General features: G+C 42.1%; 3 non-coding genes across 3 annotated transcripts; all 3 read left to right on the forward strand.

The window, feature by feature from the left end:
* The first annotated feature begins 1,417 nt into the window (after positions 1-1,417).
* LOC124608692 lies at positions 1,418-1,536 on the forward strand. Its single transcript, XR_006979297.1, has one exon. It is a non-coding gene; the product is annotated as a U5 spliceosomal RNA (small nuclear RNA).
* Positions 1,537-11,668: 10,132 nt separating this feature from the next.
* On the forward strand, positions 11,669-11,875 carry LOC124608536. Its single transcript, XR_006979163.1, has one exon. It is a non-coding gene; the product is annotated as a small nucleolar RNA U3 (small nucleolar RNA).
* Positions 11,876-12,828: 953 nt separating this feature from the next.
* Positions 12,829-12,947, forward strand: LOC124608672. Its single transcript, XR_006979279.1, has one exon. It is a non-coding gene; the product is annotated as a U5 spliceosomal RNA (small nuclear RNA).
* Positions 12,948-15,758: the final 2,811 nt, after the last annotated feature.

Below are 15,758 nucleotides of genomic sequence, written 5' to 3' on the forward strand. Positions count from 1 at the left end.
CGCCCCCCGTCCACCTCCTCCAGTTTGCCGATGACACCGCCTTCCTCGCCCTTGCCCCCACCCTGCAACGCTCCCAACGCCTTCTCCAATCCCATCTAGACCGGTTCACCGCTTGGTGTAACCAGTGGTTGCTCAAGGTCAATCCCTCCAAAACCCAGGCGATCATTGTAGGCAAAACCACCCCTTCCTTCCGCCTCCTTGATTTCTATCTCACCGTCTATGGCCGTCCTATCGCCCTCACTCCCACCCTTAAGTACCTTGGCGTCACCCTCGACCGTCGCCTCTCCTGGACTCCCCATCTCCAGACGATCCAAGCCAAGGCACGTTCCCGACTCCGTCTCCTCAAGCTCCTTTCCGGCCGCACGTGGGGTCTGGACCCCTCCACAATCCTCCACACCTATAAATCCCTCATCCGCCCTATCCTTTGTTACGCCCATCCAGCGTGGATCTCCGCCCCCCCCTACCTTTTATAAATCCCTCCAAATCCTTGAACGCCATGCTCTCCGCCTTGCCTATCGCATCCGTCTCCCCTCCCCCACGCGGATCCTGTATGATCTCATCCCCTTCCCCCACCTCCTCCTTTTTCTTGCAAGGATACGTATCCTGTACACCTCACGTAAACTTGATCCTCCTCACCCACTCCTTTCCCCGATCCTCTCCCACCTTCGCCCGCTGCCGCGCCTGTATTCCCACGTCCCACCCGGTCTCCATCTCTCCACCCTCCATACCCTCTCCCAAGGTGGCTTCCGCCAGCTCCCTCTCCCTGATGATGTCCTCGTCCCCTCCATCTACCCCTCCTATCAATTTTGACCCTGCCCCGCCCCCCACTTCCCGTGTCCTTTCCTTTCGGCACCCTCCCTCCCTTCTCTTCTTTTCCCTTCTTTTTCCGTCTCCCTGTCCCCTCCCTTCCCCCTCTTCCCCCGGGCTTCCTCTCCCCCTTCCTCCCTCCCCCCTATCTCCCCTGCCCGTGGCATCTCTGCTCTCCCCTCTCGCTCTCCCACTCCCCTTCCTCCTCCTCCTCTCTTGGCAGGTCCCCGGACTCGCACACGTATAGTGAACATTCGCGCGCCGGAGATCGTCGCCTTTTGTGTCTCGTGTGTGTGACGTCGTATAGTGTTTTTGGTGTCCGCCGTCCCACTCCTACGTTCACTTGTGCCATCGGACTCATCAGTGCTTTGTGCGCCGTGCCGACGTGTTTTCCGTGTTGTTATCGTCACATGTGAACGACTCCGTGTTTTTTATGTCTCTGTGACCTCTCTCTTTTGCCCGTCACTTTGTTCTTTGTCATTCACCATGTTTTATACTCTTGTAAAACGCTATGGCTGAAGAGCGGCGTAGTGTGCCGCTGCCAGCCTACCTGAGTTGTACAGGTTTTAAAATAACAATAAAGTAAAAAAAAAAAAAAAAGCGTTGATCGGCACTCTGGTTTCCCTTCAAAACGAATAAATCTTTCGCCTTTTACTAAAGATTTCAGTGGAGGGGAACATTAAATGAGTCTATAAGGTATTTTTCGTAGTGCTCGGCTATTGCTGAGCCATAATGACAAGTGAAAACGTAATGTAAGTAGCAAGAGGTAGATTGTGTTGTGTGAATGAAGGGCGTGGAGTAGCGGATGACGTTGGATCAGGCAGATATTTGTTTTTTTAAAATTTGAAATTGTAATAGGCCGTGTCGTAGTATAATGAAACAAGTACATTTGCCCTGAAATGGCGTACAGTGTGTTAGACGATTGTGTAAAGACTGAGAGGGAGCTACAGGACTACCTGGAAACACTTGGTGAACCCTTTCCGTACCTCAGTTCTAGATGATTTGAGAGTGTTTACTTGCACTGCAGTTGCACAACAGCATATAAACTGATATTTTGAAGTGAATGATGAATGATAGGCTTTGTAAGAAATACTGGTATGTGATTAGTAGATTATGTTTTGAAACCCAAAATTATTTTTACCACAGAAGTTTGTGATTTGTAGGTATGATGTGAGTGAGCTTTGGGCCGAAGATGGTGGTTAGTTGGGCAGGATGAGTATTTAAATGGTTTTCAATAGAGTGGATATTAGTGACACTGGCTTGTTGCCATAATGTGTTTGTTCATAACAGTGTACTCAGTTGTGTAGAAGATTTAGGTGAGAAAGAGACAGTTGTTGAATATGACATAAATAGCTAGAAATGAAGTAAGTAGTAATTTCCTGCTAGGTGTAGTTTGGGTATGGTGTGTCTCAGTGAGAGATAAATCTTGAAATTGAAGGGTTGTTCCTAGCTACAGTCTTGGAAACTATGTATCTGCTGTTGACTCCAATGTTTTCAAGATTACTTGTGTACAAAATTGGGCAGACTTTGCAGTTTCTTCTTCAGTAAATCAGTGGAAGGTGGTGCAGATAATGGTAAAAATGTTCAGTGCCTCCTGTGAGTTGTTGATGCTGCTTGTCTTTTAAGTAAAATTGATAGGGGCTCTTGATTGACCCAGCCATACACAGAGCTGGTGCATACTTGGCTTGAGAAGACTTTGGTCAGTAAATGATGAAATACCAACACAGTGTATAAAATAAATAAAATAAAATAAAATAAAATATTAATTATTTTTATCTGTATGATTGGCTCTCCTATGAGTCGTCAGGTTTTGATTATCCGGTATCAGACGCTTGACAATGGCTTTTTCGTAAAGGCAATGTTACTCGTAGTTGACCGTGAAATAAAACTGAAATAATCGGACTTCGTAATTAAATCGTTTCCAAAGACTGCTGCGGTAGGTGCGGACTCATAAACGAAATCTCAATATTACAATAATTTGCCAGCCATGCCAAAACGTCGTACAGAGGTGATTGTCTACTAAACAAAAAAATTACACAGTTAATTAAATCAGATATATTCAATGAATAAGCCTACAGTTCATAATCCTACTTACTTTTATAAATATAAATTCTTTACAGAATCGAGTGCCTAGTATGGTTGCAACTCGCAGTAATTTTCTATATCATGAAATATGGCGGTGTGCCAGACAATAAACTAAAATACGTTCTTCTCGCACCACTTCAACGAGAGCTCTTTTTTTTTTTTAATCAAACATACGAGTAACGGAAATGTACTTTTGTTTTATCAGCGACACAGCGCTGCAGTTGTGTGCCATAGGCTTTATTTATTTGTCACTGATTATTTATTTAATTAATATCTCGCGTTTCCGAGGAAACTCACGCTCGGCATGCAAATGTGCCTTTATATTGCCCCCTGAATTGCGAAGCGAAAGGACACACCTGCAGGCGAGCAATTCACCTAAAGGCACAAGAAAATCTAAGTTATCTACAACTATTTACATGACTTACATTATACTGTATATTATATACAAAATTTGAATGACGCGCGTGCGCCGAAAAAGTTCTTATGTTGGCAAAACAGAGTGCGCGCATGCGCAGAAGCGTCTGTGTAACTACGGCACTGCCGTTATTTCGTAAATTTAGATCACGCGGCACAGTATTGCAGTTCATATTGTTCGTGTGCGCGCGCATTTCTTAGTCGTTGCACAAAGAAAATATTCCACCAAGATTACATATGAAGACTACATTCTATGACAGGTAACTTAGTTTTAAAATTACAATATTTGTTATAATACAATACAACTTTAGATTGTTGAATGTTCTTAGTTACATAGCATTGCAATGAAATGCTTCAACGAAAAATGTTCTGTTGTTTCAGGTGCGTTGACCTATACACATGGTGTCGTTATCACAGTTCATATTCATCTGCTGCACAATAATTTTTTACAGGTTAGTATCGTCGTGGTAAAGTTTTTTGATCACAGTAACATCGTTGTATAACAACGTGATTAATACATAAGCGTGTCCATTTCCTATTTCCATTATAGTCGTTGTGATGCAGTTCGTTGTGACAAAAAGCAGTGTTTATTACAGATCAGATGTGACCCGTCGAGTAATTGGTCCACGTGCAGTTCGTTTTTTTTTTTTTTACATTCCGTGGAAGCTTGGTTGCAGAACCTCGGACGGCACATAGCTGGCATCGATCCTTGGACAGTCCAGGTAAGCGTGTCCGTCACATTTCGAGAACATTTCATTCCCTGAAGTTCCAACCAAAACTCTTCCACCCGTCGTGTTGTTTTCTGGACAGGCACTTTGTGTCCATTTAATCCAGTTAACATCTTGAAGTTGGGTACTGTAGTAATGTCACTAGACGATGCACGAATTATTCACTTCACATTTTCAGTTTTTTGCTGAATATAGCTCACCTAAATGTTCGTTAATGTCCGTGAACAGAGGTTCACTATGCAATGTCTTTTTGGCACTCGTTTTGTTCAAGTTTTTACATGATACATCAGTTAAAAAAAAAAAAGTAATAATACATACACACGTCATATATTTTCTTAGCATAAACATAATACAGTTGCACATAAACATGTTTACATCATCATTACATAACTATAAATTATTACATTGTGTCACATTTGATTACATGGATTGCAGATATTTACGTCCTCTTTAACGGTTTTGCTGGGATTTTATCGATGTTTTTTGTGATGTCATCTGAAATTAAGATAGGTTAGACACAACATTCATTACATCAGTAGGCAAGACCAGGCGTTTTCACTACTCAATAAATATTCAAAATAGTAAGAGAGAGAAAATGTTCGATTCCTCGCGTTTTGTGCGTGTGTGTAGAGTGTCTGTGTGGCCTTGACTACTGATAGATGCTTTTCGTGTTGAGAGATGTGCGTCTAATCTATTTCTCAAAGTAAAAGATCGCTTCACAGATGACGTCTGTCAGTTCGTCAGGTGTCATACCAAGTCAGTGGTACCTACAATAACAAATGTTCCGTGAAAAATTAACATGTCATTCTCTGCTACGTAATCATAAATTTTACTTTAATATTCAGTCTTCTCGGTGGAGCCGCGGCGTTGAAAGAAAAGTTCTTCTGTCTTCAACTGCGTCACTGGAACGCTGAAATGAAAATTTCTATACTACTTATAATCTATGTTGTAATTTGTTTTAGTTCTTGCCACACAGCAGGTCGTTGAGATAACGGTACGTTATATGTCTTATGGTAGAAGATCTTGTGAGGCTTAACTTCAATCTTGTACACATACGTGTTGATAACACCTAATCGTTTGGTAAAAACTTGTAAATATTTGGATAACACTTCCTGTAGTTTTATACGTTCATGTACACTGAGAGCTGTAGCTTCACTTATCTTATGATCAAGCAATGTTTTCAAGTCCATTAGCTCTGCGTCAGATGAGTGTGTTTGCATGTCTTGAATGTCTTTGTCAAGTACTAACTGAACCTTGTACCCTGTACAGTGTTTGTCATGCTTTAGAGTTCTCCTGTCCAAATCAATAATAATTACCCTGCTTTTATCATTTAAAATACATTTACCTTTGGAGAAGTCTATAATGCAGTCCTTCTCGCTCATAATATCTATTCCTAATATGCAATTAGTCACAAGGTTTTGTACAACCAGGAATGGCCATTGTACGGTTCCATTACCTATTTTAACGTTTACAAAAACTTGCTTCGTAACCCTACATGACTTATTACCTAGTGCAGTAGTTATTTTACAGTTTTGGGCAGGAAACTCAGGCACAGGTTCCAATTCACACATCTTTTTATAAAAATTAAAAGATAAAACGCTCACAGCTGCACCTGTATCTAGGATAATAGTAGTTGGAATCCCACCTACTACACCAGTAGTGGATGCTAAAACAATTTCATTTGTGTTTAAACGACATTGTGTACTGTCTTGTAAAAGTTCATCTGATATATTGTTATTGTGGTTGTATCTTATAAATAAAACAGGTAGTTTTTGTTTAGAATTACTCGGCATATCATTATTCTGTTGTTCAAGTGTGGTGTGAAATAACTGATTAACATTGAAGCCGCCCCCCAAGGATTCTTCAGCCACGACCTGGGGCAAAGTAGTGACTGTTTCTAGTTTGTTGGATTAGCATTTGTACTAGGTACTGACACAGATTGAGGTTGTGCATCAGGTGTCATTTCTATTATATTCACATTCGGATATTGCCTATTATGATCTCCAAACTTTTGCGGTTGTTGTTGCTGTTGCGCATTATAACTTACCTGTCGGTCGTAAGGTATGCTCCAATTTTGACCTGGTGGCTGCTGTGGTAAAGCAGAGTTTGAATGAAAGTACTGATCGTTACGAGTCCAACCTTGATGCTGTCTTGGCTCGTAGTTATTATTATTTCTATTTCTGTTTGTGTTTTTGTTATTACCTTTGTATCCGTTGTTACCGTTGTAGTTATTACCGCGGTGCCTTTTGTATGGATTGCCGCATGAAATGTTATTACTGTTGTAACTATTGTTTGTATTGGAATACGCGTGTTGATTTTGATTTCCGTACTGAGACGGCATGCGAGTTTGCTGTTTTTGTTGTACCGCGTATCCAACTGTGGGCGCGCCAGAATTGTGTTGGCAAGCCTGCATGTTTTGCATACCACTAGTGTAAACATTGTGGCTGCTGTTTTGCCGCGCGAAGCGCTGATCTTCAAGTAACATGTCAACCGAATCTAAAGCTGTTAAAAAATAATCTGAATCGTCATCCGGGATATGTAGTTTTTCCTTAATGTTGAAAGGCAATTTGGCCTTCAACGCTCGGAGTATATCACGTGTTGCGACTGGTTCGTCTAAAAAATGTCCCATGTTCAAGTATTTTTCAAAATATCTGCGTAAGTTACCATTTTTACTGTTAAAAGTTTCAGGTTCTAAGATTTGTCTTCTGAGTCGCTCCTGGACGGATTGCGACCAGAATTTGTTCAGAAAAGCACGCTCAAACTCACTGTACGTGGTACATACGTCAGCTTGACTGTATGCCCAGACAGCTGCATCGCCTTGGATGTAACCGACAATATATGAAATCTTTTTCCGGTCACTCCAAGTGCGTGGAAATGCGTTACTAAAAGATTTAAGAAAAATCACCGGATGAATGGTTCGTTTTTCTGGGATAAAAATCTGAAATTGCCTGTGTTTCATTAAGCTTTCTTCTTCCTTTGCATTATGATATGGATTTGTACCACTGTAATTACTGCAATGCTCAGCTGGCGAGTAATTACGATAATTTTGCTGTGGTTTACCATGATAATACCTTGTGTTTGTGTTTGCACGTTGTGGTATGTGTTGTTGTCGTGGTGTGTTTTGTTCTTGTGTGTATGTTGTGTGCGGTATGTGTGCGTCATACTCGAATGTATATTGATTTCTGAACTGTACAATTTGACTAATATTTTCGTTACATTCAGACTGTGGTTGATCGGTGAATTGTCTCATGGGTGCAGTGACGGATTGTACTGCGTCACTAATCAGCTGTTTGCTATTAGTGATGTATTCCGCTACGGAGTCGTGCACAATTGTTGGTAAATTTTCACGTATGCATCTATCAAAATGTTTGTCTTTGTTCTCTACCCAATCATGAAATTCTTTATTAATATTTTGAAAATGAACTGTGGCATCAGATTGTAAGATGTCAGTCAGGTGTTGTTCAACATCGTCAAATTTATTCTGCACGTCAGTAATTCGTTTTTCAAGGTTGTCGTGTACTGAAGGATATGTTTGAATTTGTTCAGTAAGAGCTTCACACGTGACATTAAGGTTTTTTAATTGTGTCTGTAAAAGTGCTACGTCATTTGTAGTCTTTTCTTGTCTCGTATTAAGCTTGGAAAATTTCGTACTGAGTTCAGTCATCTGTTTGGTCAGTGTGGCGTCTATAAGTTCCACACGCTTACATAAAGTGTCATTAGCTGTCTTGAGTGCTATGATATCAGATTTGATTCCGTCATTTTGTGTCTTTAACTGTTCATTTTGCATCTGTAAGGTTGCCATGTTTTCGGCGTTTTGCTTCATTAGCATTTGTAACATGTCGGCAATGTTTACCGTTTGCAAGGTCTCTGCCCCCGCCGCGTCATTAGACGTGACGTCATGCATTAACATGGGCTCTGATTGAGACTTTGAAATTTTTGTGGTGGAAGGCCTATTGTCAAAATTTTCGTCAACACTCGCGTCAATGTTTGATGAATCGTCACTACCGGTTGCTGTCGTAAAGTCATTTTCTAACATTTGTCTCTCGTCCGAGTCGGATTGCGTCTGAATAGTACGTCTTTGCTGTTCCATTTTTGCGTATTGTTTTCTAGTTATTACCATGCCACACGTGATATATGTTTCAAGAAAATATTTGACACTGATTTTAAAATAAAATACAGTTGAGTATGAATCGGTCGTAGCAACAATGGCTGTCTGTTAATTTAAAAATATAAACTGAATTTGAGATTATTGGTAATGGTTGCTGGCCATGTTACATGATATCGTACAGAAGTCGGCCATATTGTACACTCGTGTATTGGTATTGTTGCATACGTTATTGTTTAAGGAAAAATACTGAGAATGGAATTTATCACTGAAACTGTTATGCGGAAAAGAAACACTACAGAATTTTACTGAAAAGCTCATACACTGAATTATACGTCTGGTCAAGCCTGCCAATGCAAAGATGCTGCGTCTTACCTTATTTTGCTGGAAGCTTCTTTGCGTCTTCCCGCAAAATTTTATAATTGGCAAATATCTTCTGATTTTTTTTATTTCTCATATAGTCAAGTCCAGGACCAGAAGGTTGATTTTTCACATGAAACAAAGAGAACAATGTAACAAATGACAAAATAACAAGTCCGACACGCAGTCGCCAATATAAAATAAATAAAATAAAATAAAATAAAATAAAATATTAATTATTTTTATCTGTATGATTGGCTCTCCTATGAGTCGTCAGGTTTTGATTATTCGGTATCAGACGCTTGACAATGGCTTTTTCGTAAAGGCAATGTTACTCGTAGTTGACCGTGAAATAAAACTGAAATAATCGGACTTCGTAATTAAATCGTTTCCAGAGACTGCTGCGGTAGGTGCGGACTCATAAACGAAATCTCAATATTACAATAATTTGCCAGCCATGCCAAAACGTCGTACAGAGGTGATTGTCTACTAAACAAAAAAATTACACAGTTAATTAAATCAGATATATTCAATGAATAAGCCTACAGTTCATAATCCTACTTACTTTTATAAATATAAATTCTTTACAGAATCGAGTGCCTAGTATGGTTGCAACTCGCAGTAATTTTCTATATCATGAAATATGGCGGTGTGCCAGACAATAAACTAAAATACGTTCTTCTCGCACCACTTCAACGTGAGCTCTTCTTTTTTTTTAATCAAACATACGAGTAACGTAAATGTACTTTTGTTTTATCAGCGACACAGCGCTGCAGTTGTGTGCCATAGGCTTTATTTATTTGTCACTGATTATTTATTTAATTAATATCTCGCGTTTCCGAGGAAACTCACGCTCGGCATGCAAATGTGCCTTTATAAGTGCTCACAACAAAGCTCCTTTCCCTGCATTCTAGTTTCCCTCGGGTATAGAGTGACATGATATTGGCAGAGGATGTGCAGATAATCACTTTGATCAGGCTGTTTGTTTTTTTAATGCTCTTTTACCAGAATCCAAGCATAGTGATAACTGTGTTCTCTGGTGGAACACGATGAGAACATTGTGTGAAGTGCACAGAAGTAGCTATTTGAGTATGTATGAAAATGTGAGGTAACCACTGTTACTCCTAAATTTCTGTGGAATTAAGTTTTCTGTATGTATGTGTGTGTGTGTGTGTGAGGTTCAAGTTGGTAGTTTATATGTTGCAAGCGAAAAAAGCTTTTTAGTAAACTGAGGCACTAGCATTAGTTTCCTGTTCACTGTGACAAGGAAGCTAGTATAAAAAGTAGTTTGTGGTTTTGCTTGCAAAGAAGTGCTCATGGGATGAAAGCACTGCTTGGGATTATTCTGAGATGATGGGGGGATTGCTAAACATGTAGCATTTTAGTAAGGAGCTTGTCGGAGTAGTTGTATAGTTGTAAAATTATTTGTTATTTTATGAGAAATTTCTGTATTCATAGCACATGGGCCATCATAGTTGAAGCATACAGATTGGCATGGTATGCGTAGGTCTGTAAAATGTCCTGACAGTGATGTTCATAGAGACTTGTTGTATACTTTGATTCTTCATCTGTTTAACAGTAGACAAAAGAAATGTATTAGTGGAGCAAGTAGCTGTGAAATTACTGGTGTATGATTGATAGTATGGACGTGGCGCTGAATTGAAGTGTTTGTTCAGCTGTGGGTGTTTTCATAATTGCCATGTGAGGAAAAGCAATACTCGTGATAGGCGAAAAGAGATACAGAGAGAAACACATTTGTTGCGAGTATTGTATGTCAGCAGCTCCAAGGGCGGGTATCAAGTAAGACGCAAAGTGAAACGAAAGAGGAAGTATGCATGAAAGAGGCCAAATATCGACAAGAGTTCGCACTGTTAGAGTGAGGTGAATGAGCTAGTGCTGTGCGAAAAATTTCGAAGAGAGAGGCGGTTTTAAAGAAAGCACAAGAGTCCTATGAATGCCCTCTTGTGTGTTTCTCTTTCAGTGGCTATTTGGCGTGTCTGCTTGCGCCGTAGAATGCTACTGTATGTGCCCCAGGCCGCCATCTAGCGGCCGGAGGAGCAAGCGGTGTTTACATACAGTCTCGCCTGAGGCAATGGTCTCTCATTTCGGAACGCAAGAAGCACTGGTAGCGCACAAAATAGCTGAGCGAGATCATGGCGGCCAAGTAAGAGTAGAAGTAGGTTCTTTGCAGAATGTCCGAGCTTGTAAATCGCGAAATGTGAAGAGTGTGTCGTATTCTCGTAGGGCGTGTTGACGGTCTCGTGGCATAAGTAGCGAGCGGTGATAGCTTGCAATATGATCTCATCCCCTTCCCCCACCTCCTCCTTTTCCTTGAAAGGATACGTATCCTGTACACCTCACGTAAACTTGATCCTCCTCACCCGCTCATTTCCCCGATCCTCTCCCACCCCCGCCCGCTGCCGCGCCTGTATTCCCACGTAACACCCGGTCTCCATCTCTCCACCCTCCATACCCTCTCCCAAGGTGGCTTCCGCCAGCTCCCTCTCCCTGATGATGTCCTCGTCCCCTCCATCTACCCCTCCTATCAACTTTGACCCTGCCCCGCCCCCCACTTCCCGTGTCCTTTCCTTTCGGCACCCTCCCTCCCTTCTCTTCTCTTCCCTTCTTTTTCCATCTTCCTGTCCCCTCCCTTCCCCCTCTTCCCCCGGGCTTCCTCTCCCCCTTCCTCCCTCCCCCCTATCTCCCCTGCCCGTGGCATCTCTGCTCTCCCCTCTCGCTCTCCCACTCCCCTTCCTCCTCCTCCTCTCTTGGCAGGTCCCCGGACTCGCACACGTATAGTGAACATTCGCGCGCCGGAGATCGTCGCCTTTTGTGTCTCGTGTGTGTGACGTCGTATAGTGTTTTTGGTGTCCGCCGTCCCACTCCTACGTTCACTTGTGCCGTCGGACTCATCAGTGTTTTGTGCGCCGTGCCGACGTGTTTTCAGTGTTGTTATCGTCACATGTCAACGACTCCGTGTTTTTATGTCTCTGTGACCTCTCTCTTTTGCCCGTCACTTTGTTCATTGTCATTCACCATGTTTTATACTCTTGTAAAACGCTATGGCTGAAGAGCGGCGTAGTGTGCCGCTGCCAGCCTACCTGAGTTGTACAGGTTTTAAAATAACAATAAAGTAAAAAAAAAAAAAAAAAAAATATAGCTTGCAAGCAAGATCATACTTCACAGGATCATTTCTGTAGTATGTCTTCAACTCTCTCTAGTTCAAAGCTGGAGTAGACGTAACCACGATGATGAGTGCTGGCACTCTCCCTGAGCGTGAGGCTTGCGATCGAGATTCATCGCATCTTGGTTGTAATCGATGATCGTTCACCACATTCTGAGGGATGTGGGAAGGGAATAGCGCTTTCCGAGTGGTGGTTTTATTATATAGATCAGAAGCGTAAGTCATACCTTTGGTATCGGGACCCGCGTCGTTGCAGAAATGTCGCTGCAGGTTGTGGAAGGACTTTGATTGCGACATGTCATGAAAGCCTTGTGGAAGTTTCTCGAGTGTCACGGGGACGAGCCATTTGATTTGGCCTGCTCCAAGTGCTAGGCTTGGATGACAACGACGTACTTTTGAGTTACAAGACTGAGTGAGCAACACAAGAAGAGTGCAATTGATGACCATAAAAAGCTGACACACAACACAGTGTTGATAATCACCACTAATGCATGATGTACGAAACATTTAGGAGGAGCACGTTTGGCTAGCAAACATGAATTGAGCGATTTGCAAGGCACTGTTATCTGCAAGAAGGAATGCATGAAATTGGCAAATGAATAAGACTGGTTCGAATACTATCGACAGAAATTTTATTTCTGTTGTCAACTAGTATTAATTAGATGTGTGGGAGTAGGGGGATATTTCCCTTGCACCATACATCTACATACACGTTGCGTCTGATGTGGCCTAGTTTTGCGTACAAAGAACTGTCTAGTTGTCAGTTTTTTCAGTGAACGAATGTGGTAGGGAGGAGAGAGATTAGTGTTAGATGCAGAGCAGTGCGGGCAGTTGTGTGTCGGACGTTGTATGTCGGACGGTGAGTCGCCGACAGGAATTAGGCGTGCTGCCATCTGTCGGCAGGTGAGGTAATGAAGCAGCTTGAATGGTGACAGAAATGATGAAAATAGTTAACTAAAGAGTAATAGCGACGACATTTGGCAGACACGTGTTTCCGCGTTGACAGTTAGCTTGGGGTGTGTGCTTGCATGACACTGGAAGTCTGTTGACGGTAGAGAAGTAGACAAGACGGAAAGAATTTTCCGCGTTCTCGCGGAGAAGTAATAGAGAAGCAGCCATAAGTATTGAAGTGAGGGCGTTGATCGGCACTCTGGTTTCCCTTCAAAACGAATAAATCTTTCGCCTTTTACTAAAGATTTCCGTGGAGGGGAACATTAAATGAGTCTATAAGGTATTTTTCGTAGTGCTCGGCTATTGCTGAGCCATAATCACAAGTGAAAACGTAATGTAAGTAGCAAGAGGTAGATTGTGTTGTGTGAATGAAGGGCGTGGAGTAGCGGATGACGTTGGATCAGGCAGATATTTGTTTTTTTAAAATTTGAAATTGTAATAGGCCGTGTCGTAGTATAATGAAACAAGTACATTTGCCCTGAAATGGCGTACAGTGTGTTAGACGATTGTGTAAAGACAGAGAGGGAGCTACAGGACTACCTGGAAACACTTGGTGAACCCTTTCCGTACCTCAGTTCTAGATGATTTGAGAGTGTTTACTTGCACTGCAGTTGCACAACAGCATATAAACTGATATTTTGAAGTGAATGATGAATGATAGGCTTTGTAAGAAATACTGGTATGTGATTAGTAGATTATGTTTTGAAACCCAAAATTATTTTTACCACAGAAGTTTGTGATTTGTAGGTATGATGTGAGTGAGCTTTGGGCCGAAGATGGTGGTTAGTTGGGCAGGATGAGTATTTAAATGGTTTTCAATAGAGTGGATATTAGTGACACTGGCTTGTTGCCATAATGTGTTTGTTCATAACAGTGTACTCAGTTGTGTAGAAGATTTAGGTGAGAAAGAGACAGTTGTTGAATATGACATAAATAGCTAGAAATGAAGTAAGTAGTAATTTCCTGCTAGGTGTAGTTTGGGTATGGTGTGTCTCAGTGAGAGATAAATCTTGAAATTGAAGGGTTGTTCCTAGCTACAGTCTTGGAAACTATATATCTGCTGTTGACTCCAATGTTTTCAAGATTACTTGTGTACAAAATTGGGCAGACTTTGCAGTTTCTTCTTCAGTAAATCAGTGGAAGGTGGTGCAGATAATGGTAAAAATGTTCAGTGCCTCCTGTGAGTTGTTGATGCTGCTTGTCTTTTAAGTAAAATTGATAGGGGCTCTTGATTGACCCAGCCATACACAGAGCTGGTGCATACTTGGCTTGAGAAGACTTTGGTCAGTAAATGATGAAATACCAAGACAGTGCTCACAACAAAGCTCCTTTCCCTGCATTCTAGTTTCCCTCGGGTATAGAGTGACATGATATTGGCAGAGGATGTGCAGATAATCACTTTGATCAGGCTGTTTGTTTTTTTAATGCTCTTTTACCAGAATCCATGCATAGTGATAACTGTGTTCTCTGGTGGAACACGATGAGAACATTGTGTGAAGTGCACAGAAGTAGCTATTTGAGTATGTATGAAAATGTGAGGTAACCAGTGTTACTCCTAAATTTCTGTGGAATTAAGTTTTCTGTATGTGTGTGTGTGTGTGTGTGTGTGTGTGAGGTTCAAGTTGGTAGTTGATATGTTGCAAGCGGAAAAAGCTTTTTAGTAAACTGAGGCACTAGCATTAGTTTCCTGTTCACTGTGACAAGTAAGCTAGTATAAAAAGTAGTTTGTGGTTTTGCTTGCAAAGAAGTGCTCATGGGATGAAAGCACTGCTTGGGATTATTCTGAGATGATGGGGGGATTGCTAAACATGTAGCATTTTAGTAAGGAGCTTGTCGGAGTAGTTGTATAGTTGTAAAATTATTTGTTATTTTATGAGAAATTTCTGTATTCATAGCACATGGGCCATCATAGTTGAAGCATACAGATTGGCATGGTATGCGTAGGTCTGTAAAATGTCCTGACAGTGATGTTCATAGAGACTTGTTGTATACTTTGATTCTTCATCTGTTTAACAGTAGACATAAGAAATGTATTAGTGGAGCAAGTAGCTGTGATATTACTGGTGTATGATTGATAGTATGGACGTGGCGCTGAATTGAAGTGTTTGTTCAGCTGTGGGTGTTTTCATAATTGCCATGTGAGGAAAAGAAATACTCGTGATAGGCGAAAAGAGATACAGAGAGAAACACATTTGTTGCGAGTATTGTATGTCAGCAGCTCCAAGGGCGGGTATCAAGTAAGACGCAAAGTGAAACGAAAGAGGAAGTATGCATGAAAGAGGCCAAATATCGACAAGAGTTCGCACTGTTAGAGTGAGGTGAATGAGCTAGTGCTGTGCGAAAAATTTCGAAGAGAGAGGCGGTTTTAAAGAAAGCACAAGAGTCCTATGAATGCCCTCTTGTGTATTTCTCTTTCAGTGGCTATTTGGCGTGTCTGCTTGCGCCGTAGAATGCTACTGTATGTGCCCCAGGCCGCCATCTAGCGGCCGGAGGTGCAAGCGGTGTTTACATACAGTCTCGCCTGAGGCAATGGTCTCTCATTTCGGAACGCAAGAAGCACTGGTAGCGCACAAAATAGCTGAGCGAGATCATGGCGGCCAAGTAAGAGTAGAAGTAGGTTCTTTGCAGAATGTCCGAGCTTGTAAATCGCGAAATGTGAAGAGTGTGTCGTATTCTCGTAGGGCGTGTTGACGGTCTCGTGGCATAAGTAGCGAGCGGTGATAGCTTGCAAGCTTTTCCCAGATATCCGCGATCGAACTGATACCTCTGTCCCTCCCCTCGCTCCTGGTTTCCAGTACTTGGACAACATTCCACACACGGACCTTAATGCCCCCATCACCACACAGGATCTCATCAATACACTCCGCACCAAACGCAACACCGCTCCTGGTCACGATCGTGTCACCTACCGTCACCTTCGTGAAGCTCCTGTCTCTTTTCTCTCCACCCTGGCCAGGCTCTACAATGTAGTCCTGTCCACCGGTTACTACCCCGACCTGTGGAAAACCTCCCGTATCCTCATGTTCCTCAAACCTGGCAAACCGCCGTCCGCCGTCTCCTCCTACCGTCCCATCAGCCTTACCTCGGTCTTCAGCAAGGTCCTGGAATCTATCCTCACCCGCCG

Source organism: Schistocerca americana, chromosome 3, assembly GCF_021461395.2.
Source record: "Schistocerca americana isolate TAMUIC-IGC-003095 chromosome 3, iqSchAmer2.1, whole genome shotgun sequence".
In the NCBI taxonomy this organism is placed as follows: Eukaryota; Metazoa; Arthropoda; class Insecta; order Orthoptera; family Acrididae; genus Schistocerca; species Schistocerca americana.